At 41.9% G+C, this 23,123-nt stretch overlaps 1 pseudogene; it reads right to left on the reverse strand.

Annotated features, from left to right (window-relative positions):
- Window positions 1–884: 884 nt before the first annotated feature.
- Window positions 885–22,272, reverse strand: LOC148778676 (patched domain-containing protein 3-like; annotated as a pseudogene).
- Between the last annotated feature and the right edge of the window lie 851 nt (window positions 22,273–23,123).

Raw genomic sequence — 23,123 nt, forward strand, 5'->3', positions numbered from 1 at the left:
TGAGCTTTAATCCCTCAAGGTTGCACCAGAGGCAGAGCGGGAGGCAGGGAAAGAGCCTATGCCCGAGTCCCAGGGACCCAGATCAGAGTCGGGACCTGACCTGGAGAGAGAGATTTGTTCTCGCACAGGGCCTGGCCTAGAGCCTGAGCCGTGCTCAGCTTTGGGTCAAAACTGGGAACCGAGCTTGTCTGGGTGGTGGGGCAGAGCACAGAGCCCCTCCTGAGTTGCGGCCGAGGCTCCACTACCTCCACCAGTATCTCAGTCTGAGAACCAACTGGTCCAGCAGCCCCGCTGCCATACAGACTGCCTGGAGGCACCGCTGTCTTGGGCCTTCAGGCAGTTGGGCTGGAAGGTGGGTTCACACCCATGGATCTTCCTGCTGCTGTCCATGGTGTTAATGGCCATTCTTGGCTCTGGCCTGATTTACCAGGATGAGGAAAACCTCGAAGAGCAGTACACCCCCAGTAGGGAGCCCTGCCAAGGCTGAGCAATGCTTTGTGCAGGAATATTTCACTGCCAACGACTCTCTCATCTTCTCCATCTCCAGGAAGAGCACAGAGGTCAATTATGCCTCCATCCTAGTGGTCTCCAACACCGAGGCACCACTGGAGCTGGAAATCTTAGAAGAAATTAGCAAGGTGGAAGGCGCGGTGCAGGCTTTGACTGTGACACAGGACAGCAGAACCCAGATCCCCTACAGCAAGGTGTGCGCTAAGAACCAGCTCTGGTGTTTCCCCAGCCCATTATTGTTCGCCTGGAAAAGGAACAGGGCCCTCAACCTGAAAACCATCACCTTTCCCATCTACAGCCTAGCCGGCCAGATCGTCTACCTGGCCAACGTCCTAGGTGGAACTGTCTTAGGCGAGAGTATGGGGTTGAGCTAGTTACTCTTCCAGGCCGAAGCCCTGTGGCTGCAGTACTACCTGAAGACAGGTGAAGGAGATGAAAATGAACATAGCAAGGTGTGGATGATCCATTTCCTGATGAAGGTTGGCAGCCTTGAAAAGAGTCTGGCCTTGAAGAAGATCAAGGTACCTAGCGGCTGGGGTTAATAAGGAGGCCAGGAGAAGGTGGGAAGGATAAGAAGACTTGTTCCAAGGACCAGAGCAGCAGCACTCCCAGATTATCAGATAGAGTCCTCAACTGGAAGCTAGGTGTGCTCTGCTTTATTTGACCCTTAATCAAGCTTTCTTAAAATAGCACACTGAAGAAAGCCACAATAGATTCTAAAAAAGAATGGATATGTGTATCACCGATTCACTTTGCTGCACATGTGAAACTAACACAACATTGTGAAGCAGCTATACTACAATAATTTTTTTTTAAGTAAAAAGAGATAGGAGGTGAAAAAAAAAAAAGAATGCCACAAATCTTAAATCCTTGGTAATATGCGGGCTTCCCTGGTGGCTCAGAGGTTAAAGCGTCTACCTCCAATGTGGGAGACCCGGGTTCGATCCCTGGGTTGGGAAGATCCCCTGGAGAAGGAAATGGTAACCCACTCCAGTATTCTTGCCTGGAGAATCCCATGGACAGAGAAGCCTGGTAGGCTACAGTCCACGGGGTTGCATAGAGTCGGACACGACTGAGCGATGGAACGGACGGACGGACGGAATATGATGGTTAAAAACAAGTCATACATTCTCACTGGAGGTCTGTTCAGTACAGACGTTGATCTTCAGGTTTAGTTTTCTGGTCAAATTAGCCTGAAATTCTTGCTTCCAGTAAGCCTTTGCTGTTTCTGGGAGCCCTCTAAACTTTGTTTGGAGTTCATTGGAATTAAAAAAACAAAACTTTAAACAAAATTTTCATGATGTTTTTGAGAAAGAAAGATGAACATTTTAAAAGTAAATTATAGCATAGTGCCAGGCACATATTATCTCTTCAGTAATTTTTTGGCTGGCAAACCTAATACTCTGAATAAACCTGGTGAAAGTGAGAAGACACATTCTGGAAAAAAAGCCTTTTAATACTCAGGCCTTTCTGAAATGTTGTTTGGGCAATGAGAACAGTAACACATAACAAACCTGATAGAAGTTTAGAAAAAGTCATAACGTCACAGTTATTAATGCTTTCACAGTTTTGTGTAAGATTCAGAGTTTGTATATTCAGGAGTTTTAAACTTTAGATTTTTGAAAGAAAGTTTGAAAAACATTCCAGAGATTTGTGGGAAGAAGCAAATCTTCATTACCCTCTTATTCTAAAATCATAATCCATATTATTGACTTTTTTTTTTTTACTGAATTTTAAAATTTAAATCAATAAGCTGTAGTGTTTCAATATCACATGTAAGACACACAATATCAAAATTGAAAGGTCTTTACCTGAATATATTTTTGTGGAAGGTCCTCTATATCACTTTCTAGACAACTGGAATTTGAGGCAAATTCTATGACAATGGTCCCCTTATTTCACTTGGCATAACTTCTAATCATATTATTTGCAATTGTATCATGCTACAGGTAAAACAGTTTTATTAGAAAACTCTAAAAATTTTTTTATTGTGGTAATAGATATAATGTATAGATATGTCTGGGGAGTATGTAATTTCCTCAGTTCTGTCTTTCCACAGCAAAGATTTGAAACACAGTGGACGAGTGTTACAGCACGCTTACAGCTCAGAGTTTTATTCAGCAAACAAAGGAATATATACCCTCGAGGTGTGAGAGTGGGCCCACCCCAAAGGGGAGGCCTTGATCCATCTTGGTTTCCTCTTGTTAGTCATTTGTCTCTTGCCCCTAAGCCTGCCCTAGGAAATTGGGTTAGCCAGGGGGGCTGTTTGTTTCACCTGAGGTTCTTACTCTGGTCCTCAGATTATTTTTGTTCCATTTTTGTGTGCTTTTTCCTTATTTTGTCTTTTAGCCACCACCATTTTGGACTCCTTTTTCCTATTCTAACTAACATTCCCACCTCAAGAGATGGGAGGCCCATTTCTTTGGGAATAAAGGAATCAAGCTCTCTCTTGCTACTTCCTGATGAGTTGCGATGGTGAGGGGCAATGGGCCTTCCTCTCTTGCTAGTCTGAAGCCTCAGAGTCCTAATAGTGGTGTCCATCTAAGAGTGAGTGATGTTTTCCATGGTTGGGTGTAGTTTTATATATCCTTGTAGAACTGGCACTGCATGTTACAGTTTGTTGACCTGGGTAGAGACAAAAAGGGTTAAATAATCAATAATACATGGAGCAATTATAGGCAGTGTCAATATGGTGATAACAGGGATTAGTAGGGGCATTCAGTTCAGTTCAGTTCAGTCGCTCAGTCGTGTCCGACTCTTTGCGACCCCATGAATCGCAGCACGCAAGGCCTCCCTGTCCATCTCCAACTCCCGGACTTCACTCAAACTCATGTCCATCAAGTCGGTGATGCCATCCAGCCATCTCATTCTCTGTCATCCCCTTTCCCTGGCCCTAACCCTCCCAGCATCAGAGTCTTTTCCAGTGAGTCAACTCGTCGCATGAGGTGGCCAAAGCATTGGAGTTTCAGCTTTAGCATCAGTCCTTCCAATGAACACCCAGGACCAACCTCCTTTAGAATGGACTGGTTGGATCTCCTTGTGGTACAAGGGACCCTCAAGAGTCTTCTCCAACACCACAGTTCAAAAGCATCAATTCTTCGGCAATCAGCTCTCTTCACAGTCCAACTCGCACATCCATACATGACCACGGGAAAAACCATTGCCTTGACTAGACGGACCTTTGTTGGCAAAGTAATGTCTCTGCTTTTTAATATGCTATCTAGGTTGGTCATAACTTTCCTTCCAAGGAGTAAGCATCTTTTAATTTCATGGCTGCAATCAGCATCTGCAGTGATTTTGGAGCCCAAACAAATAAAGTCTGACACTGTTTCCACTGTTTTTCCATCTCTTTCCCATGAAGTGATGGGACCAGATGCCATGATCTTTGTTTTCTGAATGTTGAGCTTCAAGCCAACCTCTCCACTCTCCTCTTTCACTTTCATCAAGACGCTTTTTAGTTCCTCTTCACTTTCTGCCATAAGGGTGTTGTCATCTGCATATCTGAGGTTATTGATATTTCTCCCAGCAATCTTGACCAGCCTGTGCTTCTTCCAGCCCAGCATTCCTCATGATGTACTCTGCATATGAGTTAAATAAGCAGGGTGACAATATACAACGTTGATGTACTCCTTTTCCTATTTGGAACAAGTCCATTGTTCCATGTCCAGTTCTAACTGTTGATTCTTGACCTGCATACAGGTTTCTCAAGAGGCAGGTCAGGTGGTCTGGTATTCTCATCTCTTTCAGAATTTTCCACAGTTTGTTGTGATCCACATAGTCAAAGGCTTTGGCATAGTCAATGAAGCAGAAATAGATGTTTTTCTGGAAGTCTCTTGCTTTCTCCATGATCCAGCGGATGTTGGCAATTTGATCTCTGGTGCCTCTGCCTTTTCTAAAACCTGCTTGAACATCTGGGAGTTCACGGTTTACATACTGCTGAAGCCTGGCTTGGAGAATTTGGAGCATGACTTTACTGGCGTGTGAGATGAGTGCAATTGTGCGGTAGTTTGAGCATTCTTTGGCATTGCCTTTCTTTGGGGTTGGAATGAAAACTGACGTTTTCCAGTCCTGTGGCCATTGCTGAGTTTTCCAAATTTGCTGGCATATTGAGTGCAGCACTTTCACAGCATCATTTTTCAGGATTTGAAATAGCTCAACTGGAATTCCATCACCTCCACTAGTTTTGTCATAGTGATGCTTTCTAAGGCCCACTTGACTTCACATTCCAAGATGTCTGGCTCTAGGTGAGTGATCACACCATTGTGATTATCTTGGTCGTGAAGATCTTTTTTGTACAGTTCTTCTGTGTATTCTTGCCACCTCTTCTTAATATCTTCTCCTTCTGTTAGGTCCATACCATTTCTGTCCTTTATGGAGCCCATCTTTGCATGAAAGATTCCCTTGGTAGCTCTAAAGAGATCTCTTGCCTTTCGTATTCTGTTGTTTTCCTCTTGCTATTCTTTGGAATTCTGCATTCAGATGCTTATATCTTTCCTTTTCTCGTTTGCTTTTCGCTTCTCTTCTTTTACAGCTATTTGTAAGGACTCCTCAGACAGTCATTTTGCTTTTTTGTGCTTCTTTCCATGGGGGTGGTCTTGGTCCCTGTCTCCTGTACAATGTCACGAACCTCCATCCATAGTTCATCAGGCACTCTATCTATCAGATCATTAGCCAACTCCAAATTCCCCATTGCCAGGAGTAGAGCCCCCAAAGAGAGATTGCAGCCACCCCAAGATTTCTGCAGCTCGTTCGTTGAGATCCTGTAGGATCTGAATGTTTTTTCTGGAGGACTGTGAGACTTTCTTTAACTTCAGTCAGTCAGTCAGTTCAGTCCCTCAGTCGTGTCCGACTCTTTGCGACCCCATGAATCATAGCACACCAGGCCTCCCTGTCCATCACTAACTCCTGGAGTTCACTCAAACTCATGTCCATCTAGTTGGTGATGCCATCCATCCATCTCATTCTCTGTCATCCCTGTCTCCTCCAGCCCCCAATCCCTCCCAGCATCAAAGTATTTTCCAGTGAGTCAACTCATCATATGAGGTGGCCAAAGTAATGGAGTTTCAGTTTCAGCATCAGTCCTTCCAATGAACACACAGGATTGATCTCCTCTATAATGGACTGGTTGGATCTCCTTTCAGTCCAAGGGACTCTCAAGAGTCTTCTCCAGCACCACAGTTCAAAAGTATCAATTCTTCGGCGATCAGCTTTCTTCACAATCCAACTCTCACATCCATACATGACCACGGGAAAAACCATAGCCTTGACTAGACGGACCTTTGTTGGCAAAGTCATGTCTCTGCTTTTTAATATGCTATCTCGGTTGGTCATAACTTTCTTTCCAAGGAGTAAGCGTCTTTTAATTTCATGGCTGCAATCAGCATTCGCAGTGATTTTGGAGCCCCCCAAAAGTAAGTCTGATACTGCTTCCACTGTTTCCCCATCTATTTCCCATGAAGTGATGGGACCAGATGCCATGATCTTCGTTTTCTGAATGTTGAGCTTCAAGCCAACATTTTCACTCTCCTCTTTCACTTTCATCAAGAGGCTTTTTATTTCCTCTTCACTTTCTGCCATAAGGGTGGTGTCATATGCATATCTGAGGTTATTGATATTTTCCCCAGCAATCTTGATTCCAGCTTGTGCTTCTTCCAGCCCAGCATTCCGTTCTTTATCTTATCTGGAGATATTTGCCAGAAACAACACATCTCATTCAAGATGAGATTCAAGTCTCTTCTTGTTCAGGGGTCTATCTTCTGTCTATTTTGGAGTACAACCCCTGCCAAGCAGTGTTGGCTCTTTAGATCTATCCTGAGAAATCTTATCCCCAGAATCTTAATTTTGGGGGTTATCATTAGTTGGCACTCATTTGTAGCCCTGAATAGACATATGAGATCTCCCACTCCTGTTTTGCCCCCTAGTTCCTTCATCCTACTGAGTTTTTCATTGTTCTATATATTCTTTTCCACAGGTCTGGTACTCCTGTCCACTCTCAGCTGGTGTTCTGCATGCACTTCTGTGTCTGAAGATGTATTGCTGATGTATATGTGGAGAAAGATGTACTCCACATCCACCTCTCTCCTCCATCTTGTTCTGTCCTCTCTCAGGATATTTTAAATAACATTTTAAATGGTATTGTGAAGCCAAGGAAACATGCGTTTGCTTTTAGCTTATTGACTCTTCTTAATAGTGCCTTTTCATCAGATTGGGTCAGACTAATCATGAATTCTTCATTTGGCCTTTGATTTGTTACTGGTTTTTTCAAACTAACTTTCAAAAACTGGTTAAAAATTGGACCACGAGCCGCTCCAAATACCATCACAAGAAACAATCTTAAAATAATGTCCTGAAGATGTATGCTTTAGCTGCAGACAGGACACACATCCCTATTATTGTTGAAAATGCACTTTGTAAGACAGGGTAGCCTAGGAGATACAATGCCTCAGTGGGTTTTCAGTTTACTGAGGGCTCTGAACTGGAAACAAATTCACAGGAAATGTGAGCAGAAAAGTCAAAAGAAAACCCTGTACAAATGAGAATATTAATCACGGCTATGGAATCAAGATTGACATTCCAGAAGGCCATAAAACCCATGAGGCCCATAATCACAGAGGCAATAGCAAAAGTTACCCACAAAGAACACAGGGTATGAGGAATTAACAATAAGGAAACAATGAACATAGCTGTTGATACAACAGTCACATTTTGAACAGTGTTTTCTAATATTGCAGAATACAGATCAAAATATATGGAAACCTGGTTGCATACCATTAGGGGAACTTCACACTTTTTGGCCATGTCTCAGAACTGGTGTAGCATCAGTTTTCTATTGGTTGAAGAAGACATACTCATGGTTTAAATGAAGGCCTGGGAACAAATGATTTCACATGATAATGTAATATTAATGTTATACACAAAAAGTGGAAATTCCATTTAAAAAGTGTTTATTGCGTAGAAAAGCTGTCTTATCATTTATATCTTGACGAAGGTTTTCTACATATTTTATATATATTCTCATAACCAAAACTCTGTATGATTTTTATCTACATACTCATTGTTTTCAAAATCTGCCAGACATTTTTCCAATTTTTGCCTAGTATCTTTAAGCCAGTAGTCAAGAGTCTCAGTGATGATAACCATTACCCTGGGACAATAACTTGAAAAATGTTCTTCTTCTACATTACAACATTGTGTGGTGTAGGAGTCATCACTTGCCAAATTTCGGACCAGTCCATTCTAAAGGAGATCAATCCTGGGTGTTCATTGGAAGGACTGATGCTAAAGCTGAAACTCCAATACTTTGGCCACCTCATGCGATGAGTTGACTCACTGGAAAAGACTCTGATGCTGGGAAGGATTGGGGGCAGGAAGATAAGGGGACAACAGAGAATGAGATGGCTGGATGGCATCACCGACTCGATGGACATGAGTTTGAGTGAACTCTGGGAGTTTGTGATGGACAGGGAGGCCTGGAGTGCTGTGATTCATGGGGTCGCACAGAGTCAACACGACTGAGTGACTGAACTGAACTGAACTGAAACCTTCCTGCGCTCAGAAACACCCATATATAGTGCTTATGATGTACAAAGTACAGGAGCACTACAAAACACATGGACTCGGTGTTTGTGATAAAAGGACTAAAATATTCTCTAAAGAATAGGTTCACTGGATTCCATATGTAAAATAGATAGCCAATGGGAATCTGCTGCATGGCTCAGGAAACTCAAACAGGGGCTCTGAATCAACCTAGAGGGGTGGGATGGGGAGGGAGTTTCAAAAGGGAGGTGATATTTGTATCCCTATGGCTGATTCATGTTGAGGTTTTACAGAAAACAACCAAATTCTGTAAAGCAATTATCCTTCAATTAAAAAACAAATTGAAAAAAGAACAGATTCATTGGATGGATATCAGCTTTATGTTCATCTTGGAGAAAATTACCTGGGAGGAGAAAAGACTTTTTTAATGGAGAAAATTTTTGGTCAGGCGTTTCCTGCTTCTTCAGCCAGTGTAGACAGACTACTTCTCTTTTACCATCAATGGCCATAAATGCTCCAAAACAGACGATGTTATGAAAATAACAAAAGAGCAGGGTTGTTCCTATATATATGCAAAAGTGTTGTACGGACCCGAAAGAGGGCATAATTCCTGTATAGAAGGCCAGGACACTGGTGATGGTGGTGATTGTAATGGATACTGCCACTTTGGAATAGACATTGGACATCTGCTCACTTATGCTATCCATGAGGCTGGTCTTCTGCCAGGCAGAAATCAAAATAAACATGTCATCGACCCCAACACCTGTTAGAGAAAGAAACAGAGTCTCCACATTTCTTAACCATCCATTTAAAATTAACAAGATCAACTCAAATGGTTTTCTTTGCCTGTCTCTCAATGCCTCACTGATCTGGCGGTGTGCTTGTGTGATTGAATGATATATCCTGTGCAAAGCAAGTGATGAGCCCTGCACTGGGATTTTGTGGTGCCTTATAATGACTGAAGGCAGACCCTAAAATGTGATTTAGGAAGACTTGTCGGGCTTTATTCAACCTCTCAGTGCCAAGAGACACCCAGCATTCTTGTGAGGAAAAGGGACAGAAATGGGCAAAGTGTGTGGACTGAAGTTTCCTTTCTAGGTCACCTTTTCCTGGGCTCTTTGGCCTTTCCATAGTTACATGGGAAATTAGAACTACTAACCTAACCTGTCGGATCATAGATTTTCTTTTTTTTTTTATGGCTAAATAATTAATTTATTTATTTTTTAAAATTTATTTTATTGGAGGCAAATTACCTTTCATTAATATATTGTTTGGTTTTGCCATACATTGACATGAATCCGCCCCGGGTGTACATGTGTTCTCTTTCTTGACCCCACCTCCCTCTTCCCCATATCCTCCCTCCATGTCATCCCCGTGCACACACCCAAGCATCCTGTATCATGCGTCGAACCTGGACTGGTCACTTATGATAATATACATGCTACATTGCCATTCTCCCCAATCATCCCACCTTCACCCTCTCCCACAGAGTCCCAAAGACTATTCTATATGCCTATGTCTCTTTTGCAGTCTCGTATACAGGGTTCAGGTTACCATCTTTCTAAATTCCACATATATGCGTTAGTATACTGTATTGATGTTTTTCTTTCTGGCTTACTTCACTCTGTATAATTGGCTCCAATTTCATCCACCTCATTAAAACTGATTCAAATGCATTCTTTTTGATGGCTGAAAAATACTCCATTGTGTATATGTACCAAAGCTTTCTTATCCATTCATCTGCAGATGGACATCTAGGTTGCTTCCATGTCCTGGCTATTATAAACAGTGCTGCAATGAACATTGGAGTACATGTGTCTCTTTCAATTCTGGTTTCCTCGGTGTGTATGCCCAGGAGTGCGATTGCTGGATCATATGGCAGTTCTATTTCCAGTTTTTTGAGGAATCTCCACACTGTTCTCCATAGTGGCTGTATTAGTTTGCATTCCCACCAACAGTGTAAGAGGATTCCCTTTTCTCCACACCCTCTCCAGCATTTATTGCATGTAGACTTTTGGATAGCAGCCATTCTGACTGGTGTGAAATGGTATCTCATTGTTGTTTTGATTTGCATTTCTCTGATTATGAGGGATGTTGAGCATTTTTTCATGTGTTTGTTAGCCATCTTTATGTCTTCTTTGGAGAAATGTCTGCTTAGTTCTTTGGCCCATTTTTTGATTGGGTCACTTAGTTTTCTGGAATTGAGCTGCAGGAGCTGCTTGTATATTTTGTAGATTAATCCTTTATCCGTTGCTTCATTTGCTATTATTTTCTCCCATTCTGCAGGCTATCTTTTCACCTTGCTTAGAGTTTCCTTTACTGTGCAGAAGCTTTTAATTTTAATTAGGTCCCATTTGTTTATTTTTGCTTTTATTTCCAATATTCTGGGAGGTGGGTCTTGGAGGATCCTGCTGTGATTTATGTCAGAGAGTGTTTTGCCTACATTCTCCTCTAGGAGTTTTATAGTATCTGGTCTTACATTTAGCTCTCTAATCCATTTTTAGTTTATTTTGGTGTATGGTGTTAGAAAGTGTTCTAGTTTCATTCTTTTACAAGTGGCTGACGAGTTTTCCCAGCACCACTTGTTAAAGAGACTGTCTTTTGTCCATTTTATATTCTTGCCTCCTTTGTCGAAGATAAGGTGTCCATAGGTGCGTGGGTTTATCTCTGGGCTTTCTATTTTGTTCCATTGATCTATATTTCTGTCTTTATGCCAGTACCATACTGTCTTGATGACTGTGGCTTTGTAGTAGAGCCTGAAGTCTGGCAGGTTAATTACTCCAGTTCCATTTTTCTTCTTCAAGATTGCTTTGGCTATTCGAGGTTTTTTGTATTTCCATACAAACTGTGAGATTATTTGTTCTAGTTCTGTGAAAAATATCGTTGGTAGCTTGATAGGGATTGCATTGAACTTATAAATTACTTTGGGTAGTATACTCATTTTCACAATATTTATTCTTCCAATCCACAAACACGGTATATTTCTCCATCTATTAATGTCCTCTTTGATTACTTTCACTAGTGTTTTATAGTTTTCTATGTACAAGTCTTTTGTTTCCTTAGGTAGATATATTCCTAAGTATTTAATTCTTTTCGTTGCAACAGTGAATGGAATAGTTTCCTTAATTTCTCTTTCTATTTTCTCATTATTAATGTATAGGAATGCAAGGGATTTCTGTGTGTTGATTTTATATCCTGCAACTTTATTGTATTCATTGATTAGCTCTAGTAGTTTTCTGGTAGAGTCTTTAGGGTTTTCTGTGTAGAGGATCATGTCATCAGCGAACAGTGAAAGTTTTATTTCTTCTTTTCCAATTTGTATTCCTTTTATGTCTTTTTCTGCTCTGATTGCTGTGGCCAAAACTTCCAGAACTATGTTGAATAGTAGTGGTGAGAGTGGGCACCCTTGTCTTGTTCCTGACTTTAGGGGAAACACTTTCAGTTTTTCACCATTGAGGATAATATTTGCTGTGGGTTTGTCATATATAGCTTTTATTATGTTGAGATATGTCCCTTCTATTCCCACTTTCTGGAGAGTTTTTATCATAAATGGATGTTGTATTTTGTCTAAGGCTTTCTCTGCATCTATTGAGATAATCATATGATTTTTATTTTTCAGTTTGTTAATGTGGTGTATTACGTTGATTGATTTGCGGATATTGAAGAATCCTTGCATTTCTGGGATAAAGCCCACTTGGTCATGATGTATGATCTTCTTAATGTGTGGTTGGATTCTGATTGCTAGAATTTTGTTAAGGATTTTTGCATCTATGTTCATCAGTGATATTGGCCTGTAGTTTTCCTTTTTTATGGGATCTTTACCAGGTTTGGGATTAGGGTGATAGTGGCCTCATAGAATGAGTTTGGAAGTTTTCCTTCCTCAGCAATTTTCTGAAAGAGTTTGAGTAGAATAGGTGTTAGCTCTTCACTAAATTTTTGGTAGAATTCAGCTGTGAAGCCGTCTGGACATGGGCTTTTTTTTTTTTTTTTTTTGCTGGAAGCTTTCCGATTACTTCCTCTATTTCCGTGCTTGTGATGGGTCTGTTCAGATTTTCTATTTCTTCCTGGTTCAGTTTTGGCAAGGTGTACTTTTCTAGGAATTTGTCTATTTCTTCCAAGTTATTCCTTTTATTGCCATATAATTGCTGAGAGTATTCTTTAATAATCCTTTGTATTTCTGTGTTGTCAGTTGTGATCTCTCCATTTTCATTTCTAATTTTATTGATTTGGTTCTTCTCCCTTTCTTTCTTGATGAGTCTGGATAGTGGTTTGTCAATTTTATTTACCTTCTCAAAGAACCAGCTTTTGGCTTTGTTGATTTTTGCTATGGTCTCTTTTGTTTCTTTTCCATTTATCTCTGCCCTAATTTTTATGATTTCTTTCCTTCTGGTAACCCTGGGGTTCTTCATTTCTTCCTTTTCTAGTTTCTTTAGATGTAGAGTTATGTTATTTAGTTGACTTTTTTCTTGTTTCTTGAGGTGTGCCTGTATTGCTATGAACTTCCCCCTTAGCACTGCTTTTACAGTGTCCCAGAGGTTTTGGGTTGTTGTGTTTTCATTTTCATTCATTTCTATGCATATTTTAATTTCTCTTTTGATTTCTTCTATGATTTGTTCATTATTCAGTAGTGTGTTGTTCAGCCTCCATATGTTGGCATTTTTAATAGTTTTTCTCCCGTAATTGAGATCTAATCTTATTGCATTGTGGTCAGAAAAGATGCTTGGAATGATTTCTTTTTTTTTTGAATTTACCAAGGCTAGATTTATGGCCCAGGATGTGATCTATCCTGGAAAAGTTTCCGTGTGCGCTTAAGAAAAAGGTGAAATTAATTGTTTTGGGGTGAAATGTCCTATAGATATCTATTAGGTCTAACTGGTCTATTGTATCATTCAAAGTTTGTGTTTCCTTGTTAATTTTCTGTTTAGTTGATCTATCCATAGATGTAAGTGGGGTATTAAAGTCTCCCACTATTATTGTGTTATTGTTGATTTCCCCTTTCATAATTGTTAGTAATTGTCTTACATATTGTGGTGCTCCTATGTTGGGTGCATAAATATTTATAACTGTTATATCTTCTTCTTGGATTGATCCTTTGATCATTATGTAGTTTCCTTCTTTGTCTCTTTTCACAGCCTTTGTTTTAAAGTCTATTTTATCTGATATGAGTATTGCTACTCCTGCTTTCTTTTTTCTCTATTTCCGTGGAATATCTTTTTCCAGCCCTTCACTTTCAGTCTGTATGTGTCCCTCGACTTGAGGTGGGTCTCTTGTAGACAACATATATAGGGGTCTTGTTTTTGTATCCATTCAGCCAGGCTTTGTCTTTTGGTTGGGGCATTCAACCCATTTATGTTTAAGGTGATTATTGATAAGTATGATCCCGTTGCCATTTTCTTTATTGTTTTGGGTTCGAGTTTATATACCCTTTCTCTGTTTCCAGTCTAGAGAAGATCCTTTAGTATTTGTTGGAGAGCTGGTTTGGTGATGCTGAATTCTCTCAGCTTTTGCCTGTCTGTAAAGCTTTTGATTTCTCCTTCATATTTGAATGAGATCCTTGCTGGGTACAGTAATCTGGGCTGTAGGTTTTCTTTCATCACTTTAAGTGTGTCTTGCCATTCCCTCCTCGCCTGTAGAGTTTCTGCTGAATGATTAGCTGTTATCCTTATGGGGATCCCCTTGTGTGTTATTTATTGTTTTTCCCTTGCTGCTTTTAATATTTTTTCTTTGTGTTTGATCTTTGTTAATTTGACTAATATGTGCCTTGGGGTATTTTGCCTTGGGTTTATCCTGTTAGGGACTCTCTGTGTTTCTTGGACTTGGGTGATTATTTCCTTCCCCATTTTAGGGAAATTTTCAACTATTATCTCCTCAAGTATTCTCTCATGGTCTTTCTTTTTGTCTTCTTCTTCTGGGACTCCTATGATTCGAATGTTGGGACGTTTAATATTGTCCCATATGTCTCTAATATTTTCCTCATTTTTTAAAATTCTTTTTTCTTTTTCCGACTCTGTTTCATTTATTTCTACAATTCTGTCTTCTAGCTCGCTTATCCTGTCTTCTGCCTCCATTATTCTACTGTTTGTGCCCTCGAAAGTGTTTCTGATCTCATCTATTGTATTATTCATTGTATATTGACTCTTTTTTATTTCCTCTAATTCCTTATTGAACATTTCTTCCATCTTCTCATTCCTTTTCTCCAGTTTATTTATCTGTAACTCCATTTTGCTTTCCAGATTTTGAATCATTTTCACAATTAAAATTCGAAATTCTTTACCGGGTAGGTTCCCTATATCTTCCTCTTTTGTTTGTGTTGGTGGGCATTTATCCTGTACCTTTACTTGTTGGGTATTTCTCTGCCTCTTCATCTTGCTTATATTGCTGTGTTCGGGGTGGCCTTTCCGTCTTCTGACAGTTTGTGTAGTTCTCTTTATTATGTAGTTACCTTGTTGTGTGTGGGGTTGGATGGGTGACTTGTCAAGGTTCCCTGGTTAGGGAAGCTTGAGTAGATGTTCTGGTGGGTGGAGCTGGATTTCTTCTCTCTGGAGTGGGATGAAGTGTCCAGTAATGAGTTTGAGATGTCAGTGGGTTTGGGGTGGCTTTGGACAGCCTGTATATTGAAGCTCAGTGCTATTCTCTTGTGTTGCTGGACAGCTTACGTAGTATGTCTTTCACTGAAACTTGTTGACTCTTGGGTGGTGCCTGGTTTCAGTTGCATGTATGGAGGCCTTTGATGAGTACCTATCAATTAATGTTCTGTGGAACCGGAGATCTCTGGTGTTCTCAGGATTTGGCCTTAAGCCTCTGCCTCTGGTTTTCAGTCTTATTCTTGCAGGAGGCTCAAGGCTTCTCCCTCTCCTGTTTTCTGGTCTCTTCAGCGTCTAATTCCCGTCCTGACACCAGGATGCAGTGGTGGACACTTTTTTTTTTTTTCCCGGCTCTCCTATTCAGTCCTGATATAGGGAGGGAGGAACAGCTAACAAATATCCCTGGCGTCTGTGGGGAGTGCTCGCGGTGTCTTGGCTACACTGGGAATGCTCCCGCTCGAGGCGTGTCTGCTTTCCCTGTTTATGCTGCTTAGGCTTTAGTTTGCTCTGCTGCGAGCTGTCCGCAGCTGGCGCGGGTTGCATCCACTTCCCAGGTATGAGCGGCTCAGGTTCAGGTCCTCGAGTACTCAACAAAGGCGCAGACTTGTCTGGGCCTGCATTTTGTGCCTTCCCCAGTCCTAGAATCTCAGGTGACCAGGCGTTTGGCGAGCACGGTCGCTGCAACTTATGGCCTTCCCGGTCCCTGCCAGCTCGGTTTTCCAGGAGTACAACCGGCGCACTTTCTCAGGAGGATATCGACCGGCCTGAACCCAAGAAGTCCTGGCCAGCAAGGAAGCCTGCCTGCAGCTTGGCACAGGAAGCCTCTCTGGGGCCGCGGCTCCCCCCGCCCCAGCGCTGGCTCCCCTCCCAGCCCATGTCGGTGGGGGTTGGGGGATGGGCCACCCGCTGCCGGCTTGCTCTGCTCAGCGCCCGGTTCTGTGGGCAGGGCTGGCTTGGGGCTTTTCGCAGGCTTTTTCCAGCCCTCTCGCCCTTCAGCTGCAACCTCTGCTCTGGTATCTTAAGTTCGAGCCCTCAGTTTGCCCTGGGGCATTCAAGCCCGGTTCTCCCTCTAAGCCCAGCCGCCGGTTCTCCCTCTAAGTGCACAGCCGTTCTCCCTCTAAGCACAGCCGCCAGTTCTCCCTCTAAGCGCTGCTGCTGGCTCCTCCCTGCCCAGCCCCCGCCTGCTAGTGAGAGGCGTGGGTGTCTGCGCCGCTTCTCCGCTGAGTTTCCTCTGGGCACTTAGTCTGTGAGTTTTAATTATGTCTTTTGTCTCCCAGTTATGTGGCCCTCTGAGGTTCCACTCGCCAGTGTTTCCAGGTGTTTGGAAACTTCTCTCTCTCTCTTTTTTTAAGCCTCCCTTCCCGGGATGGAGCTCTGTCCCTCCGTATTTGGTCTCTCTTTTTATCTTTTTATCTATTTCCTACCTCCTTTCGCCGACTATGGGCTGCTTTTCTGAGTGCCTGATGTCCTCTGCCGGTATTCAGAAGTTTTTTTTGTGGGATTTACTCAGCGTTCAAATGTTCTTTTGTTGATTTTGTGGGGGAGAAAGTGACCGCCCCATCCTATTCCTCCGCCATCTTCCCATGCTCAGCTCGATTTTCGAGGGACTTGTGATCCATGTCGTTACTCTGTACTTTTACTTAGACGTGAAACTATATGGATGGAAGCGCCTAGCCTTGCTAGGAGCTGAAAGTTACAAGAGCACGTTTGGGATCAAGGCAGAGCTGTCAGGCTAGAGGTCATTCTCATGGATGGCTGCCTCAGGGTCCAGAGTCCTAAAAATAAGTCTTTGTCATGGCTGTTCCTCTGATCTATGTGGGTAGAAGACTTGATGGTGACCATGAGGTTTTTGAAGACACAGATCGGGAATTGCAGGATCTGGTCAGCTTGGAAGTGCAAGTAACTTTGGTAGTGCTAGCTCTTAGCAGTCCAGAGAAAGCTCTCCAACGGCTTGTGTCTCAACTCCCTAGATATTCCTTCTGTGGAATGTGTGGGAATGAACTGAAAGGATTGGCCCTAGTAGCTTGAGGACCTAAATCACTTTTTCCTCGCTGACTGACCCTTCACTCCCTCTTTTGCTGTCACATATACTGGTGTGGCGACACTCAGAAGAGACATCTTGGATTCTTTGTTCATCTCTTTATAACTCAAAGCTTCTACTGTGATCAGGACTGTACTTGGGAATGTGCACAGGCACATGGAACATGGATGCTTCCCCTAGAAGACTAGCTTGGGAAATATTCCAGGAAAGCTACTCTGCTCCACCCCAGGTGGCATCAGAGAAGCGAAAATCAGACAAAGGTCTTAATGGTGAGGAACTGGACACCAATCTGGGATGCCATCAGGTATACCCCTGGTGCATCTCCACCCCACCTCGGTAGTGGAACCAAGAGGGATGGATAAGTCACCTGTGTTGGTAAGGGACAGAATAAGTCCAACCAGGGAAAGAAAGCTTTGGTGGAACATCTGTCTAAACCCCCATCTAGAGCAGGGAGGGACACCTCCGGTGGAAAGAAGCCACGGCTGTGGATGCTGCTTTTTTCTCTCTTGCAAGGGGGAGCTAGCAGGTCCAGAACCACCTCTTTAAAATGTATTTTTATAAGCAGGGGCAAGTTTGGTTCCCAGAGTTTAAAAAAGACATGCCTGATCTTTTTCTTTGATACCGAATGGCCATGGTATCCTTTGGAAGAAGGGGAACACTGGTTGGCTGAAGGGTCTCAATTATAATACTGTTTTACAATTAGATCAGTTCTGTAGAAAACAAGAGAAATGGGTAGGAGTGCCATATGTGTTGCTCTTTATCTCTCTGCGAGACATGCCAGACTTATGTCCTAAGGGTGCAGATTTGGGTGTGAAAACTTCAGCTGCCTCCTCTTCTCTTACTTTGCCCCTGTATCTGGGGATCCCAACTAAACAGGCTGAGTCAGGGCACCCTTCCAGAAGGGGTTGCCTCAGTCTCAGTAGAAATTCAAACAGTCCCAATTCATAGACACTTTTATAGGAGTAACTTTATGACCTTACTTGGAGAGATATAACAATCTTGGGACAGATGCTCACTCCTAACACGAGAACTCGAGTTTTGGGAGAAACTACTACTTTTGAAGATGAATGGCTTAAGCACGAGACAAGGGGAAAGAGGGAACACAAAATAGCCCTCCTCCCTCCTGGGAGCCAAGCAGTTCCCATGACGAGCCAGACTGTGACTATAGCATGCCTAAACGAAGGTGGGATCGGAATCACTTTGGCAGGTGTATCCTTGAAGGACTCAGGCGAGTGCACACGAAGACTTTAAACTATACTAAGTTGGCTGACACAGAACAGGGATAGAAGAAAACTCCTGATAAATTCCTAGATAGACTACAAGAGGCTCGCCGGAAGTTTACTGACTTTGATCCCAAAAGTACAGAGGAAGGAATAATCGGAAAGTTGATTTCTCACTCAGTCAGCTCCAGATATCTGCCATAAGTTATGAAAACAGGCGTTTGGACCAAACCAGTCTTTAAAAAACTGTTACAGCTGGCTCAGATGGTATATCATGGTAAAGAATACCAGGAGGAAAGTAGGAGAAAAAAAAAAAAAACCTGGCAAAAGAACAAAGTCCCAGCAATACCTGTTAGATCCACCCTGAAACAGACTGAGGAAGTGTCCAGAGTAACCCAGGTGAAAAGGGGTGGACTTGTTATTACGGTGGAAAGGCGAGGCATCTCAAGCTGGGTTGCCCTCAGGCATCTAACCTGCACCCGGCTCCATGTCCGGTCTATAAAATGACCACACCTGAGGAGAGACTGTTCTCTGAGACACAGGTCCCAGGGGTTGGACTCTCAAGGCAATCTGGACTGAAAATACCTGGGGGTCCCCACACAAGCTCCCCTTCTAATTACACCTGTGGAAACCTGGGAATTAATAACTATGGGAAGCCAATTGATCAATTTTCTTTTGGACATTGGGACAACTTTCACTGTGCTCACTGAAGCCCCTGGTCTGCTTTCCTCCTTACTACTGTAATGGGATGAGCTGTCAGGATGAGCCAAATGCTATTATTTCAGTCATCTTTTAAGTTGCAACTGGGTCTCCACGCTGTTTTCTCACGAGGTTCTGATAGAGCTGGAGTCTCCCTCACCCCTTCTAGGGAGGCATATGCTGAACATGGTCCAGGCCTCTGCTTTCATGAATATGGAGCCTGCTCTTTTAAGTGAACAAAATGTAAATCCTAGAGTGTGGGCTGATGGAAAAACTGTGGGTTGAGCACAAAATGCTGTTCCTGTTGTTATCAAGCTCAAAACCTCTCACCTATTTTCATATCAAAAGCAGTATACACGAAAACCTGAGGTTAAGGAATGGGCAAAACCTTAATGTACTGACTTCTCATGATGTAAGTGGGATCTTAAACTCTAAAGTTCAGAGCAATAATGTTCCATCTTAAAGATACTGTAACTCAAGGGGTGTCAAAAGTTCTCGGAATAGAATATTACTTACACTGTTCCTGGAGACCCCAATCTTCAGGAAATGTTGAAAAGGCTAATACCGTTATTAAAGGACATCCATGTAAGCTAACTCAGGAAACACAAGACAGTTGGTTTAAAGTTTTCCCCATGACTTTAACGAGGGCTTGAACTGCCCCTAAGAAGAAGGGACTGTCTCTATGAGACTGTTTTCATGCACGGATTTTGTCCTAGATCCTGAAAGCTTAGAATTAACTATGTGACTCAGCTTTCAGATTTTCAACCTCCTCATCTGGGAAAGACTTCGCATGGTGGGATTCTCCACTTCAAGGAAAGGACTTTCTTCAGCTCTGCGTATACCTTCACTGACAGCAATCATATATGATGTCTCGTCTTGATCTGATGACATCTAACAACCCTAAAATAGATGATGTAACTATGGACATAATGTGACTTTTAATTTTGATTATGTTTTAACTTGGTTTAATGGGTATTTTGCCTTACATCTGTAACTGTAAAATGGGGTTTGTTTCTAACCATCTGAAAGCTTCTACGTTACAAATGGTCGTCCAGGCTCCTACGAGTGCCACAGCCTCCTCCAACTATTACTCGGGGCCCCTGGATCAGAGACCCTCAATATGATGGTTAAGAGAATATATTACCTCTACAACATAGGGACAATGTCCCTCAACAACAGGAAGTAGCTATGGAATGAAAACAATGGCCCTTTTCCTTGTCAGCATGATCCTCCTCAAAGAAAAGGGGGGAATGAGAGAGTTCCTAGGTAGGTTGATAAGAAGACCAGGGTCCCCAAGGAGGAGAAAGGGGTCCAGAGCCATTGAGAAGAAGAAAGGGATCTGAGGCTTCCAAGGAGAAAAGGACAAACGGTCTTTGCTACATTGTTTTGTCTTAGTGAATATAACAATGCATCTTGCTCAAGGACATGTTTCTGCTTAACAAGAACATTCTGACTAATCCTGTCATCTTAAAATGGATATTATAGGAGTGGGTCTGGTAAGATCTTTCTATTGTTCATTCTAATCTTGTTCATTTAAGATGTATGTTGTGGAAGTGGGTCTGAAAAAAGTATGTAAGGCCTTGATAAGACTAGCTAGGGGGGCACTCTGCCTTCCCCTTCTGATGTCTATGTCAGAAGCTTTCGCTGTCCCTTTTTATACTTTAATAAACCTCTGCTACACAGAAGCTTTTGAGTGATCAAGCCTGGTCCCTGGTGGAGAAGAAGCTAAATCTTCTTCTTTGGAGATCACGAATCCAACATCATTCACAGTAAGCTATCATACAGTTAGCCTGTTTTTGTTTTTTCCTATTCTAAATCACACTGAAATAAATATCCTTATTCTATTTTGTGAGCACCTGTCCAATAATTAGGACAAATTCCCAGAAATGAAGTTGGCAGCTCAGATTCCTTTTAAAATTGCAAAGTTATATTTTAAATGTGCACCAATTTACACATTTCCCTCAGCAGAATGTGTGTTTATTTGCATACAACCTTCCCCAAACCTTCAGTCTTGCTATAATATTCATTAATCTAATAAAAAGAAAAAGTGTCTCACTTTTGGTTTAATTGCATCCCTTGATTAATGGAAAGGTCAAATATTTCTTTCTTATATTTTCAATGATAAGTGTTTTGGATTCTGTATATGTGTGTGTGTGTGTGTGTGTGAACTGCCTGTTCATGTCCCTGGTCTGTGTTTTTCCACCTGGGGTAGTAGATTTTTCCAACTCTTAAAGGCACATAAGACAGAAGATGACATGGTTGGATGCCATCACCGACTCAATGGACATGAGTTTGGGTAAATTCCGGGAGTGGGTGATGGACAGGGAGGCCTGGCATGCTGCAGTCCGTGGGGTTGCAAAGAGTTGGACAGTACTGAGTGACTGAACTGAACTGAACTGAAAGGCACATAATTCCATTTGATTTTCTTTTTCTCCCAATTCCTCATTTTGGATCTGTAGAGTCACCTGCATATAACTATTTTGCCTAATCTAACACAATACCCTTCCTTTACCCACCCTACACCCCCACATACACAGTGTGCAGCCTTATGCTTTGTTTTACTCACCTAGAATAAGAAATGGTGAATTTGCAGCTATGATCACAAATGGCACCACAATGTACAACATCAGGCCAAAATTGCTCACCACTACCAAGGCAGCAGAAATGACTTCAAAGGCTGCGACCCACATTTTGTTTCGTACACAGTCACACCTGCAAATATGGAGGGGAAAATTCATGAACTTGTGGTGGTAGCTTCCACACTGAAATTCCAACAATTCATAACATTCTTGACTCGGACACATCTTCAGAGCCCTCTTGCGCAATATTTCCCATATCTGTCTGCTGGAGAACTTTAATTTCCAGGCACTAGCCCAGACCAACTGAACAGAAGATGGGGAGAGGGGAGGCATGGACAGAATAGTTGGGAATCTGTGCTGTTACCAAACTATACCAGTTGATTCTTAAGCAGCGAGCCAAGCATGAATCCACTGACTGGACTTTCAAAATCACAAAGACATACTAAAGCATTGCAAAGAGCTAATTCCACTCTGATCTTCACAGGAGCATGAATGGAAGTAAGCAGTATGAAAGGGCCCATGTCCAGGTATCTTCTCACCCACTTATGAGTCAAATTAGCTAGAAACACAATCCTAAATATCTCCTGTATGTCAAAGCTGGTTTAATATATATTGTGGCTAACAAAAAGAATGAAAGCCTTCTAAAAGATTTTTGTGGTTCTCCTCTGCTAGAGATGTGTGTTCTAGAAAACAAGCTCTGTGTGTGTGTGCATGTGTGCTCAGTCGATTCAGTCAGGTCCGACTGTTTGTGACCCTATGGACTCTAGCCCACTAGGCTCCTCTATCCATGGGAGTCTCCAGGCACAATTAATGGAGTAGGTTGCCATACCCTCCATCCATGGGATTTTCTAGGCAAGAGTACTGTAGTGGCTTGCCATTGCCTTCTCCAAGAAAGGTGGCTACTAATTACAAAAAAAAAAAAAAAGTAACATGTACTCCATTTTGAATAAAATCTTAGGCCTGTTTCTTGGTTGGAGCAACAAAAATGGGGATATATACACAACATTTAAAAAAGACTAGATTTAATACTTTAACTCCCCAACAAGCACAACTTTCCATCTTAAAATATTGACGACAATCTCTAGGTTCCTGTTTTACTTCATTGCTAAATTATTCCAAACAAATGACTGACAACTGCCTCTAGAAACTTTTAGTAGAAGAGAAAAACTAAGTTTCGTTTGAAGACTAGCACAGTCAACTATGGAAGTGGAGCTACTGATTCCCAAAGAGCAAGAATATAACTAAGACCTTGTTCATGCAAGGCCACATTAAAATAACTAAATTTTCCTCTTATTAAAACAGCTATGTGGGTCTGTATTTCACTTTTTATCAAACTGATGTTGTTATCAGTTAAACTCAGGGCCCCAAATCAACATACACACACACATACTCACACACACACACAACGTATTTTGTTTTGATTACAGAAAAAAAAATTGATTACAACCAATACTTTCTTAAAGCAACAACATTGGCTTACAGGAGTCTAAGATAAAAGTACCACAGATGAACCTTGAAATCAGAAAGATTAACAGGATAAAAGTTACATATGACATGTTTAACTCTATTCCCTCTTTCAGGTTTCTGGATTGTCGGTACAAATTTTTCAGAGGATGGGGGAGTGAAGTATATTATTGGCTAGAGTGATTATTTGACTTTGATTAGTTGCTGTGTTGACTCTCTCTAAGTGATCTTTATTTTAATTTTCAATAGGCAATGGAAGGGAAGATGTGTATGTAGAACACTAGTGAATACACTTGCAGATTTTCTAGTCCCCAAGGAGGACTTTGGTTAGGCAGTTTTATGACTTAGGGAGTCTTAGAACTTTAGATTCCTGCAATCCTAGAACATAGCTCTGCAGACTCTGATCTACAGTTTGTAGAGAAGTTGCAGAATCCATGTGTGTAAAAATTTCTACATGTGATTCTACTGCTCAGGCGGACTTGGGCATCAC

The sequence above is a fragment of the Moschus berezovskii genome, chromosome 1 (assembly GCF_049115385.1).
Source record: "Moschus berezovskii isolate FMDL1 chromosome 1, NW_MosBer_1.0, whole genome shotgun sequence".
Taxonomy (NCBI): domain Eukaryota; kingdom Metazoa; phylum Chordata; class Mammalia; order Artiodactyla; family Moschidae; genus Moschus; species Moschus berezovskii.